Raw genomic sequence first — 19,309 nt, forward strand, 5'->3', positions numbered from 1 at the left:
GTGTGTTATCAGCGTGCTCAAAATTAGGGGGTGGGGTCGGGGGCTCGTAAGAGTAAAGTAGGGAAGTTAGATCCTTCGATGAGAGAGGCTTATTTCTTCTGATCAGGCGGGATGAGGCATTGGGAAAAGGTAATGTTTTCCATCTGGCGAGCTTCTGTGAGGGGGAGTTAGCTCGAGGCTGATGAGTGAGTTTTGCTTCTGTCTTGGGTTGTGGCTGGATCAGGTCATTGAGCAGTTTTATATCCTGTTTGATTTGTTGTAGGGATAGTACTATTTCATCTAATCTAGAATCAGGTGTTGGAGTTATTGTGAACATTTAACAGTCAAAACTTAGTAGTTCAGTCGTGCTATTCTCAGAGGCCCCTACTTACATTTCCCTGAGACGTCTGGAGTAGTAGGGTACAAAATCCACCGCTGCTGAGTAGGAAAAGTCCTATTTATTGGCAGTTGTTTACCTAGACTTGAAGGACACATTGTTGCTAAATTGTGCATAACACATTATCTTAGTTACCTTGGAAAGCTCTTCTTTACTAAAACGATGACTGAGGAAAGACATAACGTCTTCACCTTTCAGAAGAAGATGCAGACGCAATTCACATTGCAGAAAATGTTAGGAATTATGTCACCATAAACTAGGTGCACATGGTTTAACAGCCAGGGGTGGACAAGTAACATTTGTGATTGAGGCACACAAATTATTTAGAACAGAGGTATTATATACATGGGTTACATTCCCAGTTGCGAATGCAATAACAAAGACATTTCATTACTACACAGAAGATGAAATGCTGGACGAATAATGTCACTATGAGGAGATTGAAGTTCCACTAACTTACCAAGAATGCATTTACTGGTTTAAAGGTACCCTCCACCATACAAGAAATAGTAGGACTCGGCCCGCTCGGAAGAGATGGAGCAACATGGCCGATATTAGCGGCATACACACCACATCCTGACATTGAAACAATGCCAGGAGGAGCCTTACTTACACTTCATAAAGAACTAATACAACTATACAGAAATATGACACAGTTTGTGATGAGGGCACTCATGGTTCAGCAAGCAACGGCTACAATAACAAGTCCAGTTCAGAATTCAACAACTAAAATCACACCACAAACGTTAGACACAATAATGGGTAAAATGCCCACAAAACCTTGAACAAATACCATTCTGGGTAGCTCAAAAGTTAACACAGCTAGAAGCAGCATTCCCGAATACAAGCCCATTTGAAAAACACAGAAGGTTAACAATCTGTTTTCCTATGGGAATAACACCAAAAAAAGAGGATTGTACCTCATGGGGTACAGATTTTGCTGCCATATGTACCAGAACTCCGGGTATCCCGTCGTTAACAGTAATACCGGAAGTATTAAGACAAATACAGAAAGAGTACGGAGCAGAACCTGGTCTAAACTTAGGGATAAAACTACTTGGTAATTTTACTAAGCTATAATATTAGCAAATATTAAAGGGGAAGCAGCATAGGTAGCAATCTGTCAACGCTTAAGGGGGCTCAGTCCTTTACAACAGGAACATGAATTACCCAAAATATTTGAGACTGCATATGCAGATTTAGGCAGAGAGTTTAGGGGGGAACGCAGTAAAATCTCAGCTGATCCTGAAAAGGACACCTTCAAGCAGGTACCTACTTCTTCTAAAAATAAGTGGGACAATAACCAAAAAGCAAATGAATATAGAAAATCGGTGTCAATCCAGAGGTAGGTCTGCCCCACAGGAGCCCTGACAGGTATCAGGATACTGATACACATTTCTCTCATTCCTTTCAGGGTTCAACGAAAAACTCTGAGAGGGAAGGATGGTCAGACAGACAAGAAGAGCGTACAAAGCTCTGAGATAAGCAACGAGCTCCAGACTACACTTCTAAAGAAGAAGAAAAACCTAAAACAAAACCTCAATTCTGAAAGAAGAAAGTGGCAGGTCTAAAGATCAGACATGCCAAGAATTCTGATTACTCAACTACTGAACGGGTAACGGGCTCTGACGATGCTGGAAAGTGCAGCAGAAGTAATAATAGCTCACTAGAACCAGATGGAATTTCTGGTGACTGCGGTCTTGAATGATTATATCACGGTGGAAACACCTGATACTAGGGTAAGCACCCCACATAAGTTATATGAAATAACACTCCAGGTGGAAGGTGACAAGCCCAGGAAAGTTAGAGGTCTCTTTTGGGAGAACTTGACGTATGGCTATGACATTCATACAAGATTGGTGCCAGCGTCCCTTATGGATTGCCCTAGGGGGGGAAACAGTAATTTTGACTGCTTTTTCAGACAGTGCTCCCAAATATCTAAAATACACATATGCATGGGAGTGAGCCCCGGCCCTAGCCCCTGCATTATATCGAAACCATGTTGGATGGGATGATGATTCTACCCACCACATAATACCACTGAAACTACCCTGACTCCAAAGAGACAGTATCCAATAAAGCAAGAAGCTAAAAGACATGTCAGGGAAATCATAGATGAACTTGAATGCCAAGGCGTGAAACTTGCACCTCTCAAATGAATAATCCTTTGTTTCTCGTAATGAAACCTGGCAACTCATATCATCTAGTTTTGGATTTCAGACATTTAAACACTTGCACAAAAACATTTGCAGTACAAAATGCACACCGAGACACATTAATAAATAACATTGTGGAAATAAAATACAAAACCACACTAGACATCTTGAATGGATTCTTCTGCCAACATATAGCACCTGAAAGCAGGTATTTAACAGCATTTTCCATGTTAGGCTCCCGGCATCAATTCTGTCGACTTCCCCATAGATATAAGAACAGCTCAGGATTGTTCTCAGCCTGAGTAACTTAATTACTTCAAAATCTGGATAAAGAGTCATTGTCCTATGCTGATGACATTTATCTAATGGATGATGACCTGGTAGAAAACTTGACCAGAGTGAATACCATAATATTGGAATTTACCTCTGAGGGCTATAAATTAAATTTTAAGAAATCAATAATAGCCCACCTCAGTTTCCTATTTCTGGGATATGAGCTCTCAAATGAAGAAAAAAGCTTAGCAGTTAACTTTTAAGAAAAGTGCGCGCTGCTCCAACCTCTAAAATCATTGAAGAATTTACAATCAATGCTAGGATTCCTGAACTTTGGCAGAACATACATTTTGTATTACACAGAGAGGGTTAAACCTTTCTACGATCTAATGAGACACGATTTTTCAGTTAGCTAATGGACACAGAAACATACAGATATCCGACGTTCCGTACAAGCATCAAAACACTTTAAAACACGCATGAATGTCCACAACCTAGTAATCCGTATAGTTGTGGGTCAATCAAGGTACATCTTCCTAACATACAATGAAGGTGAAACAATGCCAATAGCATACAAGTCACATTTGTACACAAATGCTGAGTGCGTGTCACATCAACAGAAAATATTCTGACAGCAGAGCAGACTGCTGTAGTGAGAGAAAGAGCACTGGCTCAGGGCAAACAACTAATTGTCATGACCCCAGACCGGCCTTACAGGGTGCGACAAAGGAAAGCTTCCCTAACACAAAAGCCTTACATCTGAGATGGATACAATGGGCTAATTCTCTCACTGCAACAGACATAGAATACAGGTACGACCCAAGTCTAAAAACACAAGTATTCCTGCAATACCAACAAGAATATCCTCTCCCGAGTGAAATAATGGCTCTAGATCAGAATGAATACATAATTTACACTGACAGAACTGCTCAGCCGGCCATTGGAAGCAAACAACAATTCAGCGCCACATGCACTCAGGCTGGAAAATTTAATCCAAATTGTACAAAAATACAATCTCTAGGAGATTGTACGGCGCATCTAGCAGAATTAAAAGCTCTGTTCCTGGCACTGGTAAATATGGATTGAGAATTCCCCACACTAATTTTGTGTGATTTTTTTAGTGTGTACAGCCATACGAGTACTTACACCACTGGGGTAAAAATGGGTGAAAAGATGCAAAACATGGCGCAATTGAGCACAAAAAGCTATGGGAACAGGTAATGGAGTTGAAAAACGAACTACCGAGAGCTTACGAGATACACACACTAGGTCATCAACATGATAGTGTTCACGTTGAAGGGAATTCATTGGCTGATGAGGCCACAAAGGGAGCAGTACGCACGGCTTCCGTAGCTACAATCACTCATTCAAAAACAAGAATAGACGGTGGGAATTTGGTTGCAAATATTGCTACATGCAATAAATCGGCACTTTTGAAAAGATCTTCGCTCAAGTACTCCTACAAGCTAGATGCAAACACCTTTCCATTTGCTCAGATTCCTGGAGTGGGGAATAGAGTAATACCAAACATGGATCGCAGATTAGGCTTAATATTAGCTGCACATGAGGAACAGGGTTCCGAGCATGCAGGGGTTACGGCGACTGTTGAATTGCTGAAACAACGCTACAGGTGGCCAGGATTGAAAAGCAGACTAAAGATTATGTCTTAAAATGCGACATCTGCCAGAAGATGAAAGGCTCCACCATAACACCTTCAGCGCAGACACCATTATTATTGTCAGACAAACCACTCACGTGTGTTTTTTTGGACCACTGTGACCCCTTACAAACAGATGGGGCTTACAGGTATATAAAGGTTGCAGTGGATTCCTGCTCAATATTCCTATGCGTGTGGCCCCATCGCTCAACTGACACTCGAACTTTTATCAAAGTTTTGTGAGTCTTTATAGGGACTTACACAATTGGCACATTACATTCTGACCAAGGCCTTGCGTTTAGCTCTTGGGCTTATAAGGAAGCCTTGGGAGATTTGGATATAGCATTGCGGTACTCCTCTCCGTACCATCCAGAGGGAAATTCAGTTGTGGAGAGGAAAAACTGGGACTTAAAGCAATCTTTAACAGCTAGAGAATTAGGTTTGGGTGGTAGTTGGGTCAAACATTTATATGGAGTAGAAAGAGCCTTGAGCAACATGCCAAGACGTTCTCTAGGGGGTGTCACTCCTTATGAGGTCATTTTTGGAACGAGAATGTGGGCACCTGATCTTGATTTTGAAGGCACAGTGGTGGATGAGAATTCTTGTGACATCCATAAATGTTTGGTTGTTTTACAGGATCTCAATCAAACCAGGGCACTACAAAGCAAGACCGCCACTGGGGAAGTCAAGTAAGTCCTGCCAAGACCTGTCTGGGTCCCTAAAGTTGGGGATCTGGTCAGAGAAAGAATAGTGAACAAAAATGAATTTGGGCCATCATACAGAAAGCCTGTACCTGTCCTGGCCATTGAAGGAGCAAGAACTGTACTTCTGCTGCCTCTTGCCGGGAAAGAGGAGAAAAGATTTGTCTCCATTGACCTGATAAAACCACACTATGTGGCCGATACTGAATAGTAGGCCTTGTGGACTCCTGAATAGCCAAGCCCTCCTCTTGCTACATTTCAGGAAGTTCAAACAAAAAGACTCATCAAGTTTGAAGAGTCCCCAGCACAGAATGATGTACCATGCAATAATGTCATAGAACTCGTTTCTCTTGAAAATTAAGTTCAAACTCAAATTCAAAATCAAAATGAAAGACAAACTTCTAATCGACCAAACACTGATGTCTACATTAACGTGCCTCAACAAGAGCCATCTACAAGTTTAACAAAACCTGCGGAACTACCAAAGGTTTATTGAACTGCATCTGGCTATTTCATCGACTTCAATACATTTTCATTGGATCCAGGTGAACCTGAAACGTTGCCAGCCCGAAATACTTGTCACCAGAAAATCAACGACTTTTTCATCTTTCTTCAACAAACATACTTGGTAATAGCTTGGAGAGAACATTGTGTAATCACTGGGATACTTTTCTTTCTTTTTTGAATAGGCTTAATAAATGTTTTTAGCATGCTCATTAAGGGAACTTATCTTAGACAAAGCTCTGCATCATCAAAAGTGAATCTGATTCTGAAACCTCACCTTTCATCACATTGTGAACAAAGAGACTTGTCATCAGTGAACATTACAAGAGTTCCTATACCTGATGGTGTTGTGAACGTATCTAGGACCCTATTTAAATATTCCCGATTTATGCCCTTATGTGGTTATAACAAATCATATCCTTAAAGGCATAATTATCATATCCATATTTAGTCATAGCCAATTCAGTCCAAATACGGCAAGGCTACTCCCATAGACTCCTAGAAAGTACAGCGCGTTCTTAAAACAAACCAAACCTCCAGCAGCCCGGGAATTCCCCCTGCTTCTGTTTTGATTTGCCCAAGAACTCCTGGTGTCCTGAAAGTACTGCAAGTTCTTACTGACGTCTTATGTCCAACCTTACGTCAAACTCGGCACCTTCCAGGTATAAATATACCAACAGCTGCCCTAGCAAACACACAGTGGTTTGGAGCAGATCGACTTACCCAACGCCCTGCTGAGGCAAGTGCCGAAGGAAGCCGACCCTCCCATTGACTCACTGAGAGAGACGATGTCTTTTCTCCTACCGAGAAATCCAGCTCCAGTGTTTCCAGTCACCCTTGCGGGTTGCTGGGAGTTGAGTCCTGAGAACGAGATACAAGACCTCCTTCAATCTATGAACAAGGTACGGAGCTGATTAGATCCTTACAGAATTCTTGATTTAAATTCTTGGCAAAAACTATCTTAAACTGCAGCTCACTTACTCCTTCCCACGTACTAGGCTTAGGTTAGGTACACCAGGGTAGGCGTATCTTAGAAGCACCAGTTGAGTACGTTTAGTCAATGATTTTATATATGTATATATTTTATCTATTTTAAACACGGTATGGCTTAGAAACTGTACCATGCTTTTACAGTATTATTTCATAATACTCCTTTTACTGTACGCAATTTACTTTATGACAAGTATTGCAATTGTGGCAACTCACTTCTCTTGCATGAGAAAGAAGACTGTTCAATAAATAACCACTTTATGTCTCTCTATTTCTCTGCGCTTCTGGTGAAACTAAGCATGCACAATTGACTGAGTGAAATAGTTATCTATTGTTTCCGCGACTCTGGAGATATACTTCTTATTCTGGAGGGAGCAAAGTTGTCATGTTTATGCAGTTGTCAGAAACTAATCCCTTCTTGTCTATTCAGGAAAGTTAACACCTTCCTGTTTACTCGAGAAAGTTTCTAGTGACCTCTGAGCTAGCTGGCATTCATAATTAAGTCTAACATATTCAATAGAGACCTAGTCGACCTCAGTCCTACGTCTAAACTATCGTTTATGTTATTCCAATGCGCAGAGCCTATTGGGAATACTCCAATAGATGTCTGGAGTGGGTGAAAGGTTAATATCCGCCAAAACTTAGTAGGATGAGAATCCTATGTATTAGTTCTTGGTTTAGTCAACGTTGAAGGATACAGTGTTCCAAAATATTGTGCACCTAATCTTTGTTTCCTTGATACTTGCTCTGCAAAAACTTTCTGTCAGAAAACATGTCAGAAAGTGACGACGAAAGGGAGAGAGCTAAAATAGCAGCTCAACTTTTAGCGGAAGACACAAGTCTCCGGCAAGCTGACCCGGAGGCTATACTAATACCAATCAATGTAAGGAAGAGTGTAACTTACAAACTTATTGAAAATGGAGCATCATCAAGAGGTGGTACAGTCATATTTGTGGTAGAGGCCCATGAATATCGGCAGACAGAGGTATTCTATTCCTGGATACATTTTCCAGCAGCACATGCTAAGAAACACGAGTTCCACTACTACAAAATAGAGGAATCTCCAACGGAATACGTTCCTTTTGAGGACATTGTAATTCCACTAACATACCAAGAGCACCAGCTCTGGTTTAATGACGCCCTAAAACATCAAAATCACTTCACCAGGCTCGGTCCACTAAGTAGACCAGGAGCCACATGGCCGGTTCTAGCCGGCTATACACCACATCCTGACATTGAAAAAATGTCAAGCGGAGAACTTTTAGTTCAACTAAAACAACTAATTAAAATACATAGACAATTAGTCGAATATGTCATGCGGACTTTAACAGTCCAACCAGCAATAAAAATTCCACAGCACACCCCTCATCTGGGGAACACAAATAAAATTATACCACAGACTATACAATCAGTCATTGGTAAATTACCCGCAAAACGGTAACAAATTCCATTCTGGTTAGCTCAAAAAATCACTCGGATAGAGGCAGTATTTCCTGATACTACAGCTAATGAGAAACACAGAATTCTGACTATCTGCCTTCCAATGGGGATCGCACCACATGTGGAGGACTGTGACACTTGGGGCACAGTCTTTGCTTCAATAAGCACAAAAACACATGGTGTTCCGTCCATGGCGGTTATACCAGACATTCTAAGACAGATTCAAAATGAATACGGTCCAGAGCCCGCTTTAAATCTAGGTATGAAATTACTGAAAGACTTTAAACAAGTCTCTGCTATACTATTAGCCAACATAAAAGGAGAGGCAGCATCTGTGGTGATCAGTCAAAAATTGAAAGAAACAGATATAGCAATACAACCTTTTGAACTTGCCAGAATAATTGAAAAATCCTATAAAGAATTAGGTAGAGATAGTTTGGGTGGGAAACCACTAAAATCACAACTAACTGAAAATCCTGAAAAAACCTTTATTAAAAATAATTTCATTACTCCAAAAAAGAAGTGGGAGGGTAACAAACAAACTACTCCCAGAGAAAAACAGTTCCAGTCCAGAGGAAGGTCTCCCCAATGGAGAAATAGATCTGCAGAACGGGGGGGCAGGTCTCCACAACGGGAGCCCTCTGAGAAAAGATACAACCTTAGAGATAGGGATAAATTAAGAAAACGTGACAGATATCAAGATATTGATACACGTCCCTCTCGATCTTTTCAGACTTCCTCACAGAAATCGGAAAGAAGAGGACGGTCAAACACAAAGAAGAGCATGTCAAGTCCAAAGACAAGGAACCTGCTCATCAAAGTAAAAAATTACAATTTCCAAAGAAAAAGGTAGCCAGTATTAAAATAAAACATGCCGAGGATTCTGAGGACACAACTCAAGACCGGAGAATGGGCCCAGACAAAGCTAGACAGCGCAGCAGAAGTAACCATAGCTCGCAAGATCCTGATGAATCTTCTGGAGACAGTGGACACGAATGAATACATTCAGGTGGAAACTGCAGACACCAGAGTTAGTGTGCCCCATAAATTATATGAAATAACATTACATATAGAAGGGGACAAAACTAGGAAAATAAAAGGTCTCTTTTAAAGTCAGAAGGCTATGATATCCTGCTAGCAGAGAAAGACTGGCCACCAGAGTTTGTCTGGGAGTGCCCACATGGCGAAAAAATTATTATGCCTGCCTTCTCAAATCTCATTCCAATTCATAAAAAATACACATTTGTTAGAAAATGAGCAGTGGCCCAAGCCCCTGTATTATATAAAAATCATGTAGGATGGGATGAGGATTCTCCTCACCATAAAATTCAGTTAAAGAATCAACCAACTGCACAGAGGCAGTATCCTGTTAAGCAAGAAGCTAAAAAACAAGTCAGGTCTGGGGAACACAAATAAAATTACACCACAGACTATACAATCAGTCATTGGTAAATTACCCGCAAAACGGTAACAAATTCCATTCTGGTTAGCTCAAAAAATCACTCGGATAGAGGCAGTATTTCCTGTTAAGCAAGAAGCTAAAAAACAAGTCAGGGAGATCTTAGATCAACTTGAATATCAGGGGGTAATTGAAACATGCACCTCATCAATGAACAATCCTTTGTTTCCTGTCTCCAAGCCAGACGATTCATATCGTCTAGTTTTGGACTACAGACACCTAAACTCTTGTTGCAAAAAATTTGCAGTACAAAACTCACACAGTGCAGCACTAATGAATAACATTGTGCGCAAAAAATATAAAACGACATAAGATATTTCAAATGGTTTCTTCTGTCAAAACATAGCAACAAAAAGCAGGTATTTGACCGCTTTCTCCTGTATGGGGGCCAAAAAGCAATTTTGTCATCTCCCACAGGGATTCAAGAACAGCCCAGGATTATTTTCAGACAGGGTAACAGAATTACTACAAATGTATGATGATGAGGCATTATCTTATGTCTATGACATCACTTGAAAAGAGTGAACACCATTATACTTGGGTTAGCAGCTGAAGGGTACAAATTCAACTTTAAAAAGTCACGAATTGCCCACCTCACTGTCCTATTTTTGGGATATGAGTTATCAAGTGAAGGCAAAAGCCTAGCAGACAACTTCTTAGAGAAGTGTGCAGTACGCCAAGCTCCAAAAACGCTGAAAAACTTACAATCACTTCTAGGTCTCCTGAATTTCGGAAGAACTTACATTCTAAACTATGCAGAGAGGGTTAAACCTCTCTACGAATTAATAAAATCTGATTTTAAACCAATTAATTCGACTCAGAAACACACAAAAAAATTAGGATCAATACAAACAGATATGTTTACTAAAACAAAACTGCAAACACGCGCAAACGAACGCAACCTTGTAATCCGAGTCATCCCAGGAAGATGCGGATTCACATACCTGACCTCTAATGAGGGAGAAACGGTACCAATAGCTTATAAATCACACTTGTACACACAAGCTGAAATGAAATTCAGTTGTACTGAAAAAATTCTGACTGCGGTTCAAACTGCTGTAGCAAAAGAAAGAGCCCTAGCCCAAGGGAAAAGTATATCTGTTTTAACAACAGTATCAGCCCTTGAGGCAGTAACAAGACCAAGCATTCCGAATGCTAAGGCTTTAGATCCAAAATGGATACAATGGGAAAATTCTCTTGCTGCAACAGACGTGAAACACGCATTTGATCCAAAAATGAAAAAACTAGAAGATCTGGAATATGAACATACTTGTCCTCTGTCAATCGAAATTCTGCCTCTCGAACAGTACTCATGTGTAATATACACGGACAGATTTGCACAACACTACGTTGTGGAAAAACAAGTTTACAATGCAGCATGCGCGATTGTTAAAGATCGCTGGCGCTTAGGTAAATTCAGACCGATGGTCACCAAAACTGAATCACTCAGAAACTGTACAGCTCAGCGAGCTGAAATAAGATCTTTAAAGATGGCGCTTGAAAATGCCGATCGCGAATTCCCCACACTAATAGTGTGCGATTCGCATCACTGCGTCCAGTCTTACAATAATGACATGCAGACGTGGATTAAGAACGATTACAAAGATAAGACAGGTGCCACAATAAAGCATAAAAAACTTTGGGAACAAGTAGTTCTTTTGCAGAAAGAACTACAAAAGACTCACGTGATACATACGCAGAGTCTTCAACGTGATGGCGTTCACGTTGCGGGGAATTCATTGGCTAACAGAGCCACAACGGCAGCTGTCAAACCGGCTTCCGTAGCTACAAAAAAGCGTTCTAAAAAACAAATAGATGGAGAAACTATACTAGCTGTAAAAGCCTCAATGGAAGGCAACTATGCGGCGTTACCTCTAAATTATCCACTCGGAAACATATACATAATTGATGCGAACTCCGTTCCATTTGCTCGAATCCCTGGAGTGGGGGACAGAGTAATTTAAAACACGAACCAGAGGACTTACTTGATTTAAGAAGCACACATGGGAAAGGGTCTGAGGCACCAAGAGATCTTGAAATCTCTAATAGAATTACAATCACAATACTGGTGGCCGGGGATGAGCGTGTAAATTTATAACTTTGCAATGAATTGTAAGGACTGCAACAGAGATCGCAGTTATGAACCGGACCAGACACCAGCCCAGACACCTCTATTAGAGAGCATTAGGCTATCTATACGCAGAAATTCAGACGGAAAAATGCGATCCCATAATTATTAAGACGAGATCCATTTGGATGTGGCCCCAGCGCTCGGCTGACGCCAGAACTGTTATAAAAGATGAGCGAGTCTTTATCGGCACATACGCAATTGGCATGCTACATTCTGACCAGGGTCCTGGGTTTAGCTCTCGAGCTTACGAGGAGGCCATGGCCAGCTTGGGCATTGCATTGCGGTACTCTAGTCCATTCCATCCCGAGGGAAATGCGGTAGTGGAGAGAAAAAAATGTGACATAAAGCAATCTATAACAGCGATGGTGTTAGGTTCGGGTGACGGGTGGGTCAAACATCTAACAAGTGTCCAACGTAGTCTTAATAATCTGCCAAGAAATTCTCTGGGGGGAATCACTCCGTATGAACTTTTGTTTGGTACCAGAATGATCACCAGTGACCTCGATTGTCAGACTTCAGTGGTGGAACAAAAAACCTTTGATATCAAAGAGCGTTTGGCTGTTTTACAGGACTTAAATGAAATAAGAAGAAGTCTAAGTAACACAAAGCTAAAGCCAACGGCCACTGAAGAAAAACCACCTGTCCCAGCAAGACCTGTCTGGATTCCAAAGATTGGGGATCTGGTCATAGAAAAGATTGCGGTGAAGAAGGAATTTGGGCCTTCTTACAGAAAAGCAGTACCTGTCTTAGCTGTCAGTGGAACAAGATCAGTAGTACTACTGCCCCTTGCTGGTAAAAAGGAGAACAGAGTTGTATCAATCGACCTGGTAAAACCACAATCATGGGGCCAATAATAAGTAGTAGGCCCAGTGGACTCCCAAGAAGTAGCAGAAGACCAAACCCTGCTACAATTCAAGAGGTTCAAACTGAGAGACTAATCACATTTGATAAACCTGCAGTGAATAAAAAAGGACTATGCAATAAAGCAATGGAACTAGTGCCTCTTGAAACCCAAATTGCAACAGTTCGTCAAGAAACAACAATCTACAATGATGTAGCCTCTGACTACACAAATGCAAAGATTAATGAAAATCCGGAAGCAATAACAAAAATTGACAGAACTGCATCTGGCTACTTCATCAATTTCGATGACTTTTCTGATGATCCAAGTGAACATAAAGAAACGACAGCAACTAAAACTTTCAAAGAAAAAATAACTGAACTCTTTCATCAACTCAAAGAAACATATCTGATTTCACCATGGATTGAATTATGGATTGTGTTAGGTGTACTTTTCCTCCTACTCTGGCTCATTTTGGTTTTAAGCTTGGGAAAATTAATTGATGGAAAATATAGTACAATGGACACAGCAAGTCAGAACATCAACTTGGTCCTAAAGCCTCACAGATCTTCTCACATTGAAAAAAGAGAACTGTCATCAATGAACATCACAGCCATTCCTATACCTGGTGGTGTAGCGTGGGACGCTACTGATTACGAAATTTATGGCCCGGTTGAACTCTTGAAATATCCACATCAGTTCAAGGTTTCATTAAGTGACTTTGTATCACCTCGTACTTTCTCTGATGATTGGGACTTTGAAAATATTAATAATATGATGTCAGATTTAGAAATGTCAGCAAAATTTACAGAACATGATTATTTAGAAGGCTCATCAAACTATGAAGAAATGTATTGCTTTAATCATTATGGGCATCACTATTTGCATACATCTGCTAATCCTAGAAATGTTTTTACCTATAATCAATGGGAACATTGTCCCACACCGCCAAAAAGCAGCTCGAAAACATTATATGAGAAATTCACATACTTCTCAGGATTTAACAACACAGATCCAGAAACGTTTTATTTTAAAATGTTAAATAAGACAGGAATGAAAAACGTGTTGACAAACACTAAATTGATTTATTCCACAATTTTTTATGAAAAAATGTCTACATTTGGTTTTGAATTTTGGAAAAACAACATTGAAACAAAAACCATTTGGGGTACAAAAGATTGGCAGGTAAAAGGTCTAGAATCATTATTTAGAGCCTGCATGATCCCAGAACAGATAATGTTCCTGAATGACACCATTCAACAAACAACCTGTCTTGGCCTAGCCAAGATAAAAGACTTAAACAAACCGTCTATTCCAAAATCCATGCCTGATAGTAATAGCACTACAGATGTGGAGATAGACGTATCCCATATTTTACAACAAAACAGAACAAATCCTGATTGGAGAAAATGGTTGATCTGGCCCACAGACACTAATAACTGTCAAGATAAATTCCTGAATAAAAGACAGGGGTTCAAATAGAACAGGCCAGACCCAAGATATTCCCAGAGACAACATCCAGGGATAGTTACAACATACATTGTAGGAAAGCTATGCCTCGAATTGATACAGAAATCCACACTGCCTGAAATTAAGCAACACTTGACTTTACTTCAAGAAGGTGTTGACTTGCGAGATTTCATATTGGGACCTCGCAAACAGCGTCAAAAGCGTTTCATATACGCCGGTATATAAGCTGCTTGCAACAAAGCTTGGAAAGTAATGCAAATTGAAACTGCTGGAAAAATACGAGAAATTGATCGTATTAATTTGGAAAAATCACTGTCTGTAGTGGACAATGGGTTAACGACTCTGTCCTCCAGAATTTATTCACTGGACAGCATTGTATCATCTGCTATTGGTATAATAGAACAGGATATGGTAATGTTACAACATGGCCAGTCCCAATTACGTTCTATTGTACAGTTAGGCTGGATATTACAAAATCTGCGTTCAGGCTACGTGCCATGGCGTCTAATCAACACAACGTCATTATTTTCTATCTTTAACCTTACAGATAAACAAATCTCCTTGGCACAAAAAGGAGCAGACTATACTGTGCTGAGCATTGAAAAACTAGAAAAATTGCAATTAACAATGTCAGAACGATCTGTCATTGAATGGATAATACATGGTACAATTACAATTCCGATAACAACTTTTCAGTTTCAATATTGCCAAAAGTATATACCAGCAGGTCTGTATGAAAGGTTGGGTAAAGGATACATCTAGTCAACCTGGAATTTACCTTATACACATAGATGTTATAGTAAAGGGAAAAAAGAGGTATTTCTTAGTGGTAACAACTGTAAAAATTCACTAAGCGGTACACTTCTGTGTCAAGGTATTAACTTAGATGGAGCCTGCGAAGGTTCATCAAATAACCTTTCATGCCACCTGCACGGCACCCCTGCTACACAGATAGAGCCTTTTTTCAGACAACTTCGTCAGCTACGGTATAATAAGTGACCACAGCTGTTGTGGCATGGTGCCAGAAACGGCCTATCTCGTGAGCGTTACTTCCAGGGTCATTTGCTATATGCAAGTATTGTATCCAAACAGCAAACCAGACAAGGAGGCAGCAATATGGCCTTCTCTAAATATCTCTTCTATTCAAATTGATACTTTAAGCAGAATGAAGTATATTCTTTTACAAACAACTGTGCCTTTAACCTCGTCCAAAGAGACGTATGATCTGCAAGTTGCAAGGACAGCGGCAGAGATAGTGATACATACATTATGATCAACCAATTGCCCCGTACATTTCACAGAAATGTTAGGTCAAATTTTAAACATGTCTGATACCAGTGGCATCGCACATGTATATAAGACAATTTTTTCGGGACTATTAGCACCCTTTGAAGCAGTCCTGAGCATCTTCCTGAATTTCGTGCACTCTGTGTTTGGCGGCCTGCCTCTCATCTTGGGACTCGTAGCAGGAATTTTTTTTTTGGTTCCTTCTGCTCCGATTTGGCAAATCCATCCACAAACAAAACTCAGGCAACCATGGAAGAAACTATCCTGGCGATGAGATACCGAGAAAGAATAACTAAAGTACTCGGCTTAGCTCGGCTAAGAGATCTGAAAACCACATGGTTTCTTTCATTCAGACCAATCTGGCAAGATTGCATCTTACCTGTTCTACGATGCCTGCTATGCGGAGAAGAATGCGTGTTGGAGGTCTGTCTCACACTACCATCAGCAGTACCTATGGATATCGATACTTTGCTTGGTTTGGTAACGGCTCATGCAACGTGTTGTTCCCAGCGGCTACCTATTCTGATGACGGCATTCTTTGAGACCTCACCATTACGATTAGGTGACGGTGAGGTACGAGATGAATGCGGCACACAGGTACAACCTTCTGTGACCATTGCTGATCTAGACACTGATGATGGCAGTGCTTCTCATATATGCACTATTTCTACTTTTTCGGACTTGGTCCAACTTTCACCTACTGTTGTAGATTAATTCTTTGCCAGCCTATCTGAGTTAATGTTCTCTCCTAACAACGAGAATACCTTTTGAGCACACAGCGTTCCCTGAACTCTGAATTCGACCTTCAATTTTGAAAAACAAAAACTTCTACAAAACTGTGGAACTATTTTTTGGCCTGAAAGCGAAACTATTTTTCCCCGTTTCCAAAATATTTACTTTTTTTTGGCACATGATACTCTGCTTAAAGTAGAACTATTCTTAGAGAACAAGATTTCTATTTTGAAACTCTAGAGATAATATTTTGACTTAGCGTCTAGCACATGTACAGTATTGTATAAATATGTGATGAAATGGTCTCGACCTTCTCTTCTGTATTAAGAGCCATTTCATAAATGTAATTTTCGTGATTCATTCAGTCATCATCCAATGTACGATATATGCATAATCTGAATGATATCATTGCTTGAAAAGCGTACAGTATACTACTCATTTTTCGTGTACATACTATTTCAGATGCATTTAATGTATTTTGGGGTGGGCTGGAAAACACAAGCATAGGTATATGTTTAATATTGCTTAGTATTTAGTAATGATGGACATTATACGTGGAGTGGGTGTTGTGAACGTATCTAGGACCCTATTTAAATATTCCCGATTTATGCCCTTATGTGTTTATAACAAATCCTATCCTTATAAAGGCATAAGAATCATATCCATATTTAGTCATAGCCAATGCAGTCCAAATACAGCAAGGCTACTCCCATAGACTCCTAGAATTCCAACTGCTTCTGTTTTGATTTGCTCAAGAACTCCTGGAGTCCTGAAAGAACTGCAAGTTCTTAGTGACGTCTTATTTCCAACCTTACGTCAAACTCGGCACCTTCCAGGTATAAATATACCAACAGCTGCCCTAGCAAACACACGGTGGTTTGGAGCAGATCGACTATCTACTTGCCCGACGCCCTGCTGAGGCAAGTGCCGAAGGAAGCCGACCCTCCCATTGACGCACTGAGAGAGACGCTGTCTTTTCTCCTGCCGAGAAACCCAGCTCCAGTGTTTCCAGTCACCCTTGCGGGTTGCTGGGAGATCGAGTCCTGAGAACGAGATACAAGACCTCCTTCATTCTATGAACAAGGTACGGAGCTGATTAGATCCTTAGAGAATTCTTGATTTAGATTCTTGGCAAAAACTATCTTAAACTGCAGCTCACTTACTCCTTCCCACGTAGAAGGCTTAGGTTAGGTACACCGGGGTAGGCGTATCTTAGAAGCACCAGTTGAGTACGTTTAGTCAATGATTTTATATATGTATATATTTTATCTATTTTAAACACGGTATGGCTTAGAAACTGTACCATGCTTTTACAGTATTATTTCATAATACTCCTTTTACTGTACGCACTTTACTTTATGACAAGTATTGCAATTGTGGCAACTCACTTCTCTTGCATGAGAAAGAAGACTGTTCAATAAATAACCACTTTATGTCTCTCTATTTCTCTGCGCTTCTGGTGAAACTAAGCATGCACGATTGACTGAGTGAAATAGTAATCTATTGTTTCCGCGACTCTGGAGATATACTCCTTATTGTGGAGGGAGCAAAGTTGTCATGTTTATGCGGTTTTTAGAAACTAATCCCTTCTTGTCTATTCAGGAAAGTTAACACCTTCCTGTTTACTCGGGAAAGTTTCTAGTGACCTCTGAGCTAGCTGGCATTCATAATTAAGTCTAACATATTCAATAGAGACCTAGTCGACCTCAGTCCTATGTCTAAACTATCGTTTATGGTATTCTAATGCGCAGAGCCTATTGGGAATATAGGAACTACACTACAGTGGTATAGTGTGGGGCAAGGTTGATTACGATATATTTGATTTGATCGAACTTTTAAACATACCACATTTATTTAAAATATCCTTAAATTATATCATTACCTTCAGTACGTTCTCCGACGAGTGGGATTATGAAACTGTGAATAATATGTTGTCTGAGGTAGAACAATCTGCTGCCTTTTCTAATCACGAAATGCTGGTAGACACATCAGATTTCGACATAATGTATTGCTATCAATATTATGATCATCAGTTTTTGCACAAATCTGCCAATTCCCAAAATGTTTTCACATACCACCAATGGGAACATTGCCCAACACCACCGAAAAGCAGTTCAAAAACATTTGCACAGAAATGTTCATATTTGTCAGGGTTTAACATGGCTGACCCAGCCTCATATTATTATAAGGTTACACCGACATCAGCACAGAAAAATATGTTGACAAACACTAAACAGATTTACTCTGCTTCCTTTATTACCCAGTTATCTGAACAAGGTTTTGACTTATGGAAAGACACAATAGACACAAAAGCAGTCTGGGGTTCTAGAGACTGGCAAGTCCAGGGAACAGAAGCGCTAATAAGAGCATGCCTCATTCCTCAGCAGATTATGTTTCTGAATGATACTGTACAGCAAACTTCCTGTCTTGGAATAGCCAAGTATAAGGATTTGAACCTCCTCGGATTCCAACACCATCACATACTGAGGGTAATCTTACATCACAAGAAGGGATTTCGCTAGATGACATCATGCAATATAATAGATCAGACCCCAATTGGAAGGGATGGTTAGTTTGGCCTACAGAAACTAATTAATGTCAGGAAATATTCAAAGGTACAACTGAAGGTTTATGTATCCACAGGCCAGATCCACGCTATGTACAAAGAGTACATCCAGGGGTAGTGACGTCATACAGTGTTGAGAAGCTATGCCTCGATTGGCTAAAAACCTCGACACTCACACCGGTGAAACAATACTTATCCTTACTTACAGAGGATGTGGACCTACAGGATTTTTTATTGGGTCCTAGAAAGCCACGTCAAAAACATTTCTATTATGCTGTCTATAACAAAATCTGGAAAGTCTCCCAAAACGAAGCTGCAGAGAGATTTCAAGAAATATATAGGATTAACTTAGAGAAAGCCATAGTTGATAATGGTATGACTATGTTAACTTCCAGGTTATACTCTCTGGTCAACATTGTATCTTCTGCTATTGATGTACTAGAAAACGATTTTCCATACCACAGCACGGGCAATCTCAATTGCGTTGTATTATGTCATTGAGCTGGACACTGCAATCTTTGTGCACAGGGTATGTGCCCTGGCACTTTATCAACAGTACGTCTCTGTTTTCTGCATGCAATCTGAAAACAGACAAAAATGAAACAAAGGGGAGCAAAATATACAATGATGTGTATTGATAAACTGGACATATTAGCTTTTACAGTAGAAGAATCACTGTTTGTAGAATGGTTAATCCATGGACATATCACTTTACCGGTCACAACT

This window comes from Lissotriton helveticus, chromosome 10 (genome assembly GCF_964261635.1).
Source record: "Lissotriton helveticus chromosome 10, aLisHel1.1, whole genome shotgun sequence".
Classification (NCBI taxonomy): Eukaryota; Metazoa; Chordata; class Amphibia; order Caudata; family Salamandridae; genus Lissotriton; species Lissotriton helveticus.